At 44.6% G+C, this 12137-nt stretch overlaps 1 long non-coding RNA gene across 1 annotated transcript; it reads left to right on the forward strand.

The window, feature by feature from the left end:
* Positions 1 to 4169: 4169 nt before the first annotated feature.
* Positions 4170 to 11700, forward strand: LOC137224368 (uncharacterized). Its single transcript, XR_010943319.1, has 3 exons — positions 4170 to 4385; positions 9797 to 9863; positions 11442 to 11700. It is a non-coding gene; the product is annotated as an uncharacterized lncRNA (long non-coding RNA).
* The last annotated feature ends 437 nt before the right edge of the window (positions 11701 to 12137 follow it).

Here is a 12137-nt window from a genome sequence, read left to right on the forward strand (position 1 = left end):
CCGAAACTTTCCGAAGCACCCAGTTCCAGAAACTGACCTGGAGACTTTCCGGAGCACCCAATTCCAGGAACTGACCTGGGGACTTTCCACCCCGCCCAGCCTTCCCGCCTTTCGAGGGGCGGGACTAACGGTCCCAAGACTGATGCGACCGGCACCAGATATTGCCACGATACCCGAAAAGACCACCAAATAAGGAATACCCTGCGCCTTCCCGGATTCGCCACACCCCTTTCCCTTCTTCCCCTATAAATTCTGCCCAAACCCTCGCCCAGGCGCGACTTCTTTGGCCCCTTTCTCTCGGACCAGGGATCCTCTCCCGGGAGCGTTCCCAAATAAAGTTTGTTTAAGCTCTCCTCCGTTTCTTGGTGCCGTTCGTTCCTTACACCATTTCCCTTGGAGCACATTTGAGTTGCTATTGGAATTGGTACACCTCCCAAATTGCAATTCTTTTTTTTTTTTAATTTTATTTATTTGTTTATTTTTGGCTGCGTTGGGTCTTCGTTGCTGCACGCGGGCTTTCTATAGTTGCAGCGAACGGGGGCTACTCTTCATTGCGGTGCGTGGGCTTCTCGTTGCGGTGGCTTCTCTTGTTGCGGATCATGGGCTCTAGGCACGCAGGCTTCAGTAGTTGTGGCATTCGGGCTCAGTAGCTGTGGCTCGCGGGCTCTAGAGTGCAGGATCAGTAGTTGTGGCACTCAGGCTTAGTTGGTCCATGGCATGTGGGATCTTCCCATACCAGGGCTCGAACCCGTGTCCCCTGCATTGGCAGGCAGATTCTTAACCACTGTGCCACCAGGGAGGCCCCCAAACTGCAATTCTTACAACCCTAAAAAAACTCTTGTTTGCAGCCTTCTGTGGGTTCTTTTTTGGTCGACAAGGACTAGCATAGCACCTGGCCCATAGTCCAGCTCTCAGTAAACACAGGCTGTGTTATCACTACAGATGAGGACACTAATTCAGAGAAATCGGTGGCTTATTCTAAGTCATCCAGTGAATAGATGGGAAATCCTCGGCTCAGAGGATGGGCTTACCCCTTCTCACAGCAGCCCTGTCCCTGTGGATCCCAGCTCAATGTCTGTAGCTCAGTTTGGGCACTGGGATTCCAGGACCTGTCCCCAAGTCCTTGTCAAAGCAGCTTCAGGGGACTTGCTGGTGGGCTCTCTGTCTGTGCTGTGGTGCTGGATTAAAGAGCTCTAGTCCCCACCTTTAGGGGCAAGAATCCACTGGTAGCTGTTGATTTTCATACAAAAAAAAAAAAAAAGCCAAAAGATGCTGATTTTCATACCAAATGCCAAAATTGGGAGGTAGGGCTCTAGTTCTCACAGGTGCTACTTTCTTTGGATTGTGGGCCAAAGGCTGTCCTTGAAGTCACCAAACGCTGAGGGAACCAGAGTGAAACTTGCATTCAGCCAGGAGACGGACGACCCAAATTCCATTACATTTAGCAGATTCCTATGTTCATGGGATCTTTCCTCTTTTCCCATCTGTAGAACAGTCATATTCACACTGAGTAGATACTTGGCCTTTTAGGAGTGAAAGCTTTAATGAAAAGATTGCATATGGGGTTTTAGGAACAATCCACAAACTTTGTGGAGAAGCAAGAATGTAGATGATTGTGGGTGGGATCATTGTTGAGGACTTTCTGATGTAAATCCTAAAATTCAGAAGCCCAAAAATGGGATGATCTGCTTGTTTCAACATAGAGCTGATCTGGGAGGTATTTGTGGGCCTTTTGAAGGATGTGATGATTTCAATCATTCTGTAAAGACTGGGTAGACTTCTGGGGCTGAAGACCCATGTCCAATTACCTACTATTTCTAGAGCAGTGGTTTTCAAAGTATGGCCTTTGGACCAGCAATATCAGCATCACCTGGGAACTTCCTGAGAGGCAAATTTACCCCAGAACTATTGAATCAGCAACTCTGGAGTTCAGACCCAGCAATCTGCGTTTTAACAAAACTTCCAGGTGATTTTGATGCAGCTCAATTTGAGAACTACTGTTCTTGAGTATAACTAACTGCAAATCTGAATAAGCCTCTAAGAACACTGGAACCCAGGGCGGTAAGGAGTGTGCTGGAAACGGGGTGAGAGGCAGAGGGAAGAGGTGAAGGACTGGCAGCTTGGTGTGTAAATCTGTAAGTAGGTACTGTAGGGGGTCCCCGGGAAAGGAGAACCAGGCATGACTTTCTTGACATAAGAGAAGCCATTTTGGGATCTAAGCCTGGCCACAGTGCTTGCCCTTGAACAGGTCTCAATAATTAATGATCTTAAGGGAACAAAAGAACAAAGAAACGAAGGACTGTTATCAGGCAAGAGAGTAACAATAGCAAAGATAACAAATCATGTAAAAAGGCTCCCAGTTCTACTTCAATGGTAAAGATTAGTCTGAAGCTCAACCACCAGATCTACTGGAACCTAAGGGATGATGACGCTGACATTTTCTGACTTCAATCAGCTAAAGCTTAGACTCTGTTGACCTTTGCACCAATTCTATGCTGAATTCTCCTCTGCTCAAGCCCTTCATGGATATGCAAACACCACCCAAGCCCCTCATGAATATGCCTGTAGCCTTACCTTAAAACTTCCCCAAGTTTACTGTTTGGGGGAGAAACTGCTTTGGGAAAGATCCCAGGTGTTCTCCTTATTTGCTGCAGGTAATAAATCCTTCCTTCTCCTGATCTTTGGCCTGGTTGTGTCTTTTGGCTCAACACCCACCAAGAGACAAACCCAGTTTTTGGGTAAGAAATCCACAGATTATAGCATTTCTTCAAGTATAATTATGCAGTCTGAACTGGGAGTCAGCCTGTTACCAAATACAAGTCCATGTGCCCAATGCACAGTGAGGCCAAACAAACCAAAACGTCAGAGTTTGGAGCAGAAAAAGGTTTATTGCAGGGCCATGCGAAGAGAATGTGTGGCTCATGCCCCCCAAAACCCTGAACTCCCCGAAGCGTTTCAGCAAAGCATTTTGAGGGCCAGGTGACGGAGGGGGGATCATAGGGTGTGTGATCAACTCCTGCATAATTCTCTGATTGGCTGATTTTGAGGTAACAGGGCAGTGTCACAGGGGTTAACATTATCAATCCTTAGGTGCCAGTAGGTCGGGGGGCTCTGTGCTCATGATAATCAAGCAGTTCATTTCTTCCTCTTGGTGGTGGTTTTTAGGATCTGAAAAACTCAGGAAATATAGCAAATACTATTATCTGGGTACTTCAGAGAAGAGCTACAACAGAGGATATGCGGGGAGGGGTCTGTCCAAGGAAAGCCCCGCAGTGTCCTGCTTGGTTACAAGCCTTGTTCCACCTGTACTGGAGCACGTTTATGGTTAAATTTTATCACAATTTGAAATTTCTCATGACTCAGTTGGTTCCCAAAGCTACCCACATTCCATCTGGCCCTCCTCCTTTCCAGAGGTGAACAGATAGCTGTCTGTGATTGGTTTTCAAGAACTTCCTGCAGAGAGATATGAGCCTCCCCTTTTTCCTTCCTCATGTGCATGCAGATTATCTTTTAACAAGGATGATTCAGATTCCCAGCATTTGGCCTCCTCCCCTCACCTCTGCTTCCCCACACTGTAACCTGCATGCTAAACAGAGCCCAAAGGGAGCACATTAAAAGTATGGAAAAGAGATGCCATAAAGGCAAGCAGGAGTCCCAAACAATCTCATCTTGCGTGTAATTGACACATTATACAATCTTAATAAAAAAATTGCAGACATCTAATTGCCTTTATGGCCAAACACGATGAGTCCAGACCCCTGAGACCCTTCAATATATTCCAAAGCCATAATGCCTAAATCTAAGACTGTAATATAACTCAGTAGTGGTAGAATATAATCAGAAAAAAATTCAGCTTCTGACATAGAGAGTTGTTAGGAGAGAGGAGCCTGTCTTAATCTGTAGGAAACAAGTTGAATTACTTGGCTGGGAATCTCTGCAGGATTGCATCCTGGGCTGTTGGTGCTCTGAAGGCTGCTTACTGGGAAGAAATTTGACTCTCCCTGAGCATTTCTGTCTGGAGGAGGGAGCCAGCTTGGCCCGTGTGCAGAGCAGCTGCAAGTGTCAGGAGACAATGTCCCCAGAAGTAACACTCAACCAATGACAGATGGGGAATCAGTAGATAAATACACACTGTCCTCACTGCTTGGTTGGGACGGCTCTGAGGAGGGTCCTGCTCTACCCCCCAGGACACCTCAGTAGAAGCGAGCTCCATTTGTTATGGAATCGGGTCCCACTGCTTGCCCCTTACAAAATCAATACTCACAGATGATGGTAGAGAGGAAAGTTGCCTTTAATCAGAAAGCCAGTAATCTGGGGAGATGGTGGACACAGGGTCCCCCAAAACCACCTCTGAAGATTCTGCTCAGCCATGAAAGCTTCTAAAGGTAAACAGGGATGTAATCTCAGTTACTCATTGAGATAGAGGGTCAGAGTCATCACTAACCCCCACTGTGTGCAGGCTTGTGGTCTTTCTTTAGATACTATCTTCTTCACACAGTTTGTTCATGAGTTTACTGAAGGGGAAGCTGGGGAAGAGATCAGGTCATCTGTTAGTTACTTATTCTTCATTTCGACTTCTTTGTTCTACAGAAAGAACCAACACGTTAGGCAAAGTACTGTGTGGTCAAAAGATTTGAAAGGTGTGCTTCAGCCAGAGATGAGTAGATCACGGGGGTGCCTGGCTTAAGGTTAGTGTCAAGAGAAAAGGGGCCTCCTGCAGAGAACTCTTTCCTGCAAAGTGGTCTTTCCTGCCAAAAGCTGCTTACAAATCCCCACTTCTCAGAACATCATTTCATTTCTATGGGATCATGGGTTAATGTCCATCTTCTGTAACTTCTTCATGATGACACAAGGTACCATGTTCTTAGAGTGGAAGATGTTGACATGGGTCTGTAGCATCTCTTTGCTGACAGTTGTAGTTGCCCATTTTCATACATGGGCAGAACAAACTACAATTAGTTGGATGCCCACAAAGATATAGATTATGATGAGCAATAGTGTTAATCCCACTCTCCTAAGGCCAGTTCTTAGAATTGTGCTAGCCATACATTCAGTACTGCTCAAGATGGAGAAGCTTATGTCATGGCTGCAGTCTGTTCATCATGCAGTTAGCTTTTTCCCTCTGGTGGCAGTTGCAGTATCTGTAAGACAACTCAGGAATATTCATCACTCACTGAGTCTGTGACTCCATTGTCCTAATCATTAGCTGCTTTAGCCTGCTCTTTGTGACTCAGAGTGGTCTGGGAGACTTCAGCTCTTCTATAAACATGGAGGGGCCTTTTCACTTGTGAGTGTGGGCACGGGTTCTGCTCTGTTTCACAGTCACATACCATGGGAGCTGGCTTCATCACACACCCTCTGTCACATTGTTCTCTTCCCAGGCCACCTTTTTTACATATTTGCTGGAGTTTTCTCAAATCAACTCTCAAGCTACTGATCCTTAAAACCTTGTCTTGGCCTCTGCTCCTGGGGGAAGCCAGATGAAAAATACTTTAGGTGGGACGCCCAATAAGGGAAAGGGACAGCTTTCATTCTTAACAGCAGAAAGCAAGCCATTACATTCAGGTAAATGGTATTAATGAGTTCAGTCATCCATTTGTTACCACACATTAATTAGGTACCTACTGTCTACCTGAAGCCAAGGGTAGATCTAGAGAGGTTGGGGCATGATTGTAAGAGGCCTGGGATACCAACCTAATGTATTTGAACCTTCTTGTATCAAGAGGAGGGAGCTATTGAAGAGTTTTGAACAAGAGGGTGATAGAGTCAGAGCTGGACAATGGGAAGCTTAATCTGGCTCCATAGTGTGAACTGGAGCTTAAGACTGGGCTAAGGAGGCATATTATAACTGCTGGAATATTTTTAGCGCATGTTTGATGAGGAAACCCGGCCTCTATGCACCAGCACTGAACTGAATCTCGGAGACAGAGTTCTGGGTGAGGCAGAAAAGAATAGCTTTATTGCTTTGATAGGCAAAGGGGGCCACAGCAGGCTAATGCCCTCAAAACTGTGTGTCTCAACCTGGGGTGGGGGTGGGGGGTTGTGAGGAGTCTTATAGTCAATGGGCAGAGTTGCTGATAGGGATCAGGGTGCGTGCAGGGTCTGCATTCCTTCAATCTAGAGATCATCTGGCATCAGGTGGTCTCATGATGGGCTTCTGTGGTTGTCAAGGCTATTGAACTGTGACCTTCTCTCTGGAATAAAGAGTGCTCCATTGAGTACTTATCATCTTCCATTTGTTGGGGGTTTTAGTTCTGCTCAAAGATAGTGTGATGTGTATCCCTTGAGGAGGAACCAGGACCCTGCCACAAGGTTGAACTATTGTTTCTTGACTGCTCCTCCCTTGTCTCTGCATCCCCTCCCTTCCCTAATTAGCAACTGTTTGAATCTATCCTCTGGAACTCAGAGAAGGTCAAGGAAGCTGAATGTAGCCTATTTCCTACAAATAAGAAACAGGGGACATGGAAAAACTTTTGTGCCCAGGAGCCCCACAGGATCCTGCTTGGTTTCATGTGCTGAAAAATACTTCTCAAAAAGTTGCATACATGACTTCATAAAAATATAAAATGAACATGTCAAAGATTTTATTCCACTCATTAGGGAACCAGTAAAATGTTAAAACTAATTCAAATGAGAATTTGAAGAACAGAGTTTTACAAGAGTCAGACCAAAGAAAATGTTGAAATGAGTTTGTTCAGAGATGCAGAATTGGTTAATATCCTACAGACAATAAAGAGTAACTTTGAAGGTTATCATTTTTACAGATGGAAATCAATTGTCTTACTACCAGACAAAATCAGCATTTGTCAGGCAGCCACTGTATTGCTTTCGGGCAAAAATTATTTGCACTGCCGTCAATTTTCTGTAAGTTTGCCTCTACCCCTACAGAGCTATAAAATAACCTGGTCCATAGAAAGCCAGTCAGAGGAACACTCCCAACATTACTCTGAAAGAATGCCCAATAATCTTGGCCTATTTTCAAGTTTAGGATAATTTTTCTTGACAGTCTCCTCTACTGGGATCATAAGTAATCTGCAAAGTTTAAGAGGTGCAGGGAGAGCGTTAAGTAACCCTAAAGGCTTCCTCAAGTTTGCTTTTCAAATCTAGAGCCATATAGTATTGGGCAACTATATGGATTAGGAATCTCAAATTGGACTTTATAAAGTCTCTATTATTTTCTTTCCTAGGCTTGAGGAACAAAACCCAAGACACTATGTCCACCAGATTTAACATAGAGAACCTATCAATTTGGTAAATTCCTCTCTTCTTGAGGTCCTCTCAATTTTCAACTTTCTCAGCTTCGTGGCCTTCCAGGAAGTGACCTTCCTTTCTGTCTGTGAGGCTGGGGCCAGGCAGCAGGCCAGTTTTCCTAGGAGAGCTTTGTGGGCCTTGGCTCACATACAAAGTCAAACCCTTAATAGAATGTTCATTGTATGTGACTGGGTCTAGGAATGGCTTTTAGTATACTGATGTGATAATTCTTTAATATTGCTCAGTGCACAGGAAAACCTGACATGCCTTGAAATCTTCCAGTTTCTACATCTGTGAAAGAAACTGGATAATTTTCTATTTTGACAATTGTTCTAAAAATTTACATAACTTTATTAACAATGAGCAGTAAAGATAAAAGAAAATTTAAAAACTATTAATAACAATGATAATAATAATACATTTCAATCAACCATGATAAAGAAGAGAATAAACTAATGGTGGGGTCAGGACACACTACTGCAAAATACGTCACCTTGGCACATTGTATATTGTTGTCGAACCCAAGCTCAGTTTGTGTGCCTGACGCACAGTGAGGCCAAACCAACTGAAACGCTGGAGTTTGGAGCAGAGAAAGGTTTATTTCAGGGCCAAGCAAGGACAGTGGGCAGCTAGTCCTCAAAAAGCCCCAAACTCCTTGATGGTTTGTGGGGGAAGAGTTTTTAAAGGGCAATATTTGGCATGAGGACTATAGGGTGTGTGACTTCCTTCTGATTGGTTGGTGGTGAGGTAACAGGGTGGTGCTCCAGGAATCTTGTGCTCAGCCTGGTGTTACCATCCTCCACCTGGGTGGGGGCTTTAGTTCTTGTAGCAGAACTCAAACACATTGTTATGTATATCCCTTGAGGAGGAACAAGGACCCTGCTTTACTCTGCACTGTTTTTTGTTTTGTTTAGTTTTGTTTGTTTTGACTGCTCCTCCTTTGCTTCTGCATCCCCTCCCTTCCCTGTCTGGAACTCAGGGAAGGTCAAGGAGGCTGAATGAAACCTGTTTCCTATGAACAAGAAGTGGGGGACATGGAAAGGATTTGTACCTGGGAGAACCCCACAGGGTCCTGCTTCGTTTCAACATGAGCTACTCTGCTCATTCTAATTATTTAAATAGCCCTATTCTACCTGCCTTTGACTGTGAGTAGATGCATTTATATAAAAATTAAATCATAATATAAATCATATTTTGAGTAGAGAGGAAAGCGCTTCCATGTAGACCTGTGCAGCAGCACCAGCCCCTGCACGTGTGGGACCTTCCACATCTTTGCTACTCACACAGACTAGGGAAACAGCAAGAACCCCAGCAAGTTTTGGAACCGGTCCCACACACTGCATATGCTTCCAGGTGGGAACATAAATAGCAGTGACCAGGGAGTGTTGAAAGGAGAGATCTGGGAACTTGTCATTTGAAGAGACAGAACAAAGGTCCTCAGCCATTTTCTAGCAATTTCACAACCTCTACGGAAGGAAGTCAGCATAATATTTTCAGCCTGGCCTGTGCTCAGGAAAAAGAAGTGACTAACATACCATCAAGAGAATTGTGGTTTGAATTCTCCCTGAACGCACATTTATTTCTTTTATCCCAGCTACATCTGTATGCACCTTGCTGTGAAACAGTGTAATTAACCACTGGGTTTCAGAGAGAGGTGATAATTTTCAGCTTATTCTCAGCTCAATTTCAGTCCAAATTTTAACTTGAAAATGTTTTTTCTTCTCCCTTTGGCAGCAGCTCTCAGAAGTGGATTTTGCTGGAAGGCTTCTATTTTCATCATTCTGATTGCTTTATTTATGTTGCAAATCACTGATTTGGTGTTTGGAATTTGCCATGTTTGGGGCAGCAAAGTTTTTAGTTAATGGATTGATGAGTTTTAAACTTGCTTATAAAATTTTTTTTTTTAAATAAAGACTTAAAGTTCCAACTCATCATGCCTTATGTTCAGGATAGCAATAAACAGTGACGTCTTGCCAGTTACCTCAACCCTTTCTTGCATGAAAAAGAGTGGGGCACGAGAGGATTGTCATGTCATTCTCAGGTGAATCCTTGGGACAGCCGCCAAGTGTGGGTTCTTGGCTTCATGCAGGAAAGAATTCAAGAGCGAGCCAAAGTAAAGCGAAAGAAGGTTTATTCAGGGAGATACACACTCCATAGACAGGGTGTGGGTCATTTCAGAAGGTGAGAGAGAACCCAGGGTACGGGGTTGTCAATTTTTATAGGGGTGGGTAATTTCATAGGCTAATGAGTGGGAGGAGTATTCCAGCTATTTTGGGGAAGGGGTGGGGATTTCCAGGAATTGGACCACCACCCACTTTTTGACGTTTTATGGTTGACCTTTGAACTGTCATGGCACCTGTGGGTGTGTCAGTTAGCGTGCTGATGTGTTACAATGAGGGTATACTGAGGCTCAAGGTCTAGTGGAAGTTGACTCATCCGCCATCTTGGACCTAGTTGGTTCTAACCAGTTTATGTCATGTCCTTGGGCCATATCATTCTTTAAAATGTTGTTCCCTGACCCCTTCCTGTCTCACCTTGTTATCAGATTAAACCTGAAGGCCAGGCATCTAAGCTTCCCTCAAGAACATCTTGGTAATTGCCTTAACAACCAGGTTGGATAAACCAGTCTTTTCTCTAAACCAAGTTCTGAATACCTTGTTCTCTCAATATCTGATCTTGTTGAATGCTATGGAATGAAGTAGCCATCAAAGTTGTGTGCTGGTTTGGTTTTGCCTTGACTCAGTTATGTCACCATATCTTTATCTTCCTTGGCTCTATTTCTAATTAATGAATTAAGAAGGTTGGATTACATGGATACTAAAGTTTTTTGTTTGCTGTTGTTTTCTTTTACACAACAGAATTCTTCAAATGAAATTTTACTTGTTATTCTGATGTATAAAATCGTGTATTGGTTTCCTATTACTGTTAAACAAATCTCCCCAAAACTTAGTGGCTTAAACAAGTAATAATTTATTATGTCTCACAGTGTTACCTAACACAGGTTCATGTGCCTGCTACACTGTGAGGCCAAACAAACTGAAACATCAGAATTTGGAGCAGTGTAAGTTTTATTACAGGGCCATGGGGATGGGTGGCTTGTGCTCAAAAACCCTGAACTCCCTGATGGTTTTTTGGGAAAAAATTTTACAGGCAAAATTTGGGTTGAGGGCCACAGGGTGTGTGACTTTCCTCTGATTGGTCAGTGGTGAGGTAACAGGATGGTGCTCCAGAAATCTTGTGCTCAGCCTGAAGTTAACATCCTCCACCTGGGTGGAGGTTTTAGTTCCTGCAGAAGAACTCAAAGGTATCCTTATGTATATTACTTGAGGAGGAACCAGGACCTGCCCCAAGTCTGTACTACTGTTTCTTGACTGCTTCTCCCTTGTCTCTGCATTCCCTCCCTTCCCTGATTAACAACTGTTTAAATCTGTCCTTTGGAAGTCAGGGAAGGTCAAGGAGGCTAAATGAAGCCTATTTCCTGCACATGAGAAATGGGGGACACAGAAAGGAATTGCAGGGTCCTGCTTGGCTTCAACAGTTTGTGTGTGTGAAGAATTTGGGAGCAAATTGGCTGAATGGTTCTAACTTGGTGTTTATAATGAGGTTGAAGTCAGTTGTCAGCTGAAGACTTGACTGGGGCGGCACTTCTAAGGTGGATTACTCATGCATCTGGAAAGGTGATTCTGGTTCTTGGGACAGGGAGGGGGTGGGGGGGAGGGAGGTGGAGAGGGCTCAGTTATTCTTCATGGGAGCCTCTCCACAGGGCTGCTTGAGTGTTTTCACAGTACAGCAGCTCCCTTCCCACAAGACAGGTTTCTGCCCTAAGCTGGGGTAGAGTTTTTCTTCCATCCTTCCTCCAGGTACATGAGTCTTTGTGCCCTGGAGACAGCAAGCTTTACTGCCTTCTGCAGCTGTGTAAGGCTTTTGTTTTGTAGGAGACTCTGGTTCAAGGAAGAGAGAAGGGCCTTGTGCCTGCCCCCACTCCCAGTTATTGTAGACAGTTGTAGAAGGGAAGAACAGGATCTGACTCCATGTTAGATCTGTTTCTTTTACTTTATCTTTGCTTTTTGTTGCTTTTGTTACTATAATCACTAAAAGGATGCTCTCTATAGCTGTAAGCATACATAATGGCCTGCCCCGGGGAATCCTGCCCCTCTGCTTGCATATTAAACTAAAGTGCCTTTGTTCAGCTCACAGGGAAACACCTTGACCCTGCCCACCTGTGAATGGCTGCAGAAAAGAAGAAATTAACACATCCCCTCCCTCAGGCTGGCCAAGCCAGGAGACACTTTGGAAGACTTATGGCCTTTTTATTTTACTTCCTCACCCACCCTCCCCCTGACCCCGTTTTATGAAAGAAACTGGCATCCAGACCCCAATAAGATGAGACTCTAGGACATTAGTCTGCCATATTCTCAGATGCCCAGCTTTCTGAATAAAGTTGCTATTCTCTGCCACAACACCTTGTCTCTGATTTATTGGCCTGTCGTGTGGCAAGCAGAGTGAGCTTGGACTCAGTAACACAATAAGACCAGCTCACAGAGGTTTGCACCCCATTCCATTCTCTCCCAATTTCCCTCCAGGCTCATCAGAGCCAGAAGGCAACAGTGGTGGGGGGGTGGGGGGGGCGGGCATGGAGATGGGCTCTGTTCCAGGCTCCATACACCACCCTGATCAAACCCTTTGTCATTTTCAGCTCTTTACTCTGAGAAAATCAGGGGCCACAGGTTGGGGTTGGGAGGATGGGCTCCTTGGTCTCATCCCCACACATCTGTTTTGTTTTAAGAAGGCCCACAGCCTGTGCCTGATTGACGGCAGATGCTTGCAGATACTGACCTTCCTTCAGGTCACATGATGAGCCCCCTGTTGCTTTTTCAAGTTGACTT

The sequence above is a fragment of the Pseudorca crassidens genome, chromosome 5 (assembly GCF_039906515.1).
Source record: "Pseudorca crassidens isolate mPseCra1 chromosome 5, mPseCra1.hap1, whole genome shotgun sequence".
NCBI lineage: Eukaryota > Metazoa > Chordata > Mammalia > Artiodactyla > Delphinidae > Pseudorca > Pseudorca crassidens.